Genomic DNA, 2,203 nt, shown 5'->3' with positions numbered 1-2,203 from the left:
CTCGGTCATACTTTTTTTGTTCGCTGCAACATCAAGTTTGATTGTTCCTATTTCATATGTATGTACGTCTATGCCTTTTTTGTTCGCTGCAACATCAGTTTTGATTATTCCTATTCCCCGCCAATACGCGTCTACATTTTTTTTGTTCGCTTCAACATCAGTTTTGATTGTTCCTATTTCCTGTGTATGCGCGTCCACACCCTTTTTGTTCGCTTCAATATCAGTTTTGATTGTTCCTATTTCCTGTGTATGCGCGCTCATATTATTTATGATCGTCGTAACATCAGTTTTGATTGTTTCTATTTTCCGTCCATGCGAGTCTACATTATTTATGATCGTTGCAACATTAGCGCCGATTATTTCTATTTCCCGTTCATGCGCGTCTACACTCCTTTTGTTTGTTGCAACATCAGTTTTGATTGTTTTTATTTCCTGTCCATACGCAGTGATATCATTTATAGTTATTGTAATCTCATCCGGCTTGGTATTTTTTTTACCAAAGAATTTATCAAAGTTGTCATCGATCCTGTTAACATTTTTTCGCAACGGGGGTAAATTGGCCGACATCTCCATAAGATCCGAAATAGCATTTTTTATTATTACAAGATTTGGTTCGTCTGCCGTCGGGGGTCCCCGAAAAAAACTATTGACAATGTCTCGCATTTCGCTGACGTGCGTTATCATCGACCTGAACTGTTCTCCATGAAAGTTAAATTCACCACGTAAACCTTTTAACGAATCCGACACGGATATATAATTGTCGCCAAGTGTACTTATTTTTCCATTTATTGTCAAGATGGATTCACCCGGTTTGAGTCGTCCGTCGCCGGTATACAACGCGATAGTGTCCTCGGCGGTATCACGCTGTCGTATTAAAACGTCATCCAGCGACACATTACTGGATTTCAATTTACCCTGGCGGTCTTGAAATACAACTATTTCATCTGGGTCAACACTGGTTAAGTTCAACGTATCAGCGATTTCATCCTCAATTAGTTTTTTTATGTCATCGGTGGCGGGCGTTTCCGTGGGCTTTTTCAGCGCCGAAACCGGTCGTCCCCAGATATCAATCATCGTTATTGTAAAATAAACCAGCGTTTCTAATTAACCCGCCGGGCCTCTACGACCCCACTAGTATATTCGTTTACAACCATATGAGGTGGTTTTCGCGATGATGAAATCGCCGCAAGTACGTTCAATACCTCGCGGCCACATATCGGTGGGTCGCTTAATCGCTGTGTTGGCAGCGTGGAATAAAAAACCCGGGCCGAACACGCCCGGGCTGAACACGCCCGGATATACCGCATGAACTCTTTCGGCGGGGCTAACCCGTATGAATCAAAATAGACGATCGCGCGCGGATCAATCGCGTACGCAACCCAATGAGTTCCCGCTCCGGAGGACCCATCGAGGTTAATTATGCCGGTTTCAATATTTCTTGGTGCCGCCGGTAATTGATCCCTCATAAAAACACCCCTGAAGTTTTTTATCGCTAGCGCGTTTGCGGCGTCTATTAAATCAAAATTAGACATAGGAGTCATTGACTCCCGAGTCAATAAACGGTTCCCGGTAGTCTTAGACCCTTTCCCGAATACCATGAATACGGGGTCCCCGGTAGTCTTAGACCCTTTCCGGCCACGGGTCGTTTTTTTTTGTAGCCTTTCCCGGTTGCCTTCTTCAATGCCATCCCCGCCGCGGTACCAACGGCCCCCAACGCCGCCGCCTTAGCCACTGCTGGTGCGGCCGCGGCAATCAACGCTGGAATCGCGGCTAACAGCGGAAATATCCCACCGGTCTTTTCCATGTTTTTAATTGCTGCGGCTGAAAAATCTATTTGAACACCCTTTTTATTCTTCATCGCATCATTGAAATGTTTTATTTGACGCGCCGTCAACGATATCTTATGATTACCACCTGCCATCTGTGACGGCTTCAGCGTTATTGTGGTTCCGCATTGTTTAGCCGACTTTGATCGTAATTTCTTGACTTGACCATCAGTCAACTCTACACTGACGACACTATACGACATTTTATTGTAAACGCGTTTATGCTTTCAATTACATGTTTTCCACTGGCGCATCAACGATTCTCATTCGTCCACCAACGCCTTCTAGCAGCATTGATTTATCGCTGAGAATGACAGCAACCGCTCTATAATTAACACCACCCGGGGCTATACGAGCTCTGAAGTGTATATCAACGA

The sequence above is a fragment of the Sinohyriopsis cumingii genome, unplaced genomic scaffold (genome assembly GCF_028554795.1).
Source record: "Sinohyriopsis cumingii isolate HCF-2022 unplaced genomic scaffold, ASM2855479v2 utg000646l, whole genome shotgun sequence".
Taxonomy (NCBI): domain Eukaryota; kingdom Metazoa; phylum Mollusca; class Bivalvia; order Unionida; family Unionidae; genus Sinohyriopsis; species Sinohyriopsis cumingii.
This window is presented reverse-complemented; position numbering follows the sequence as displayed.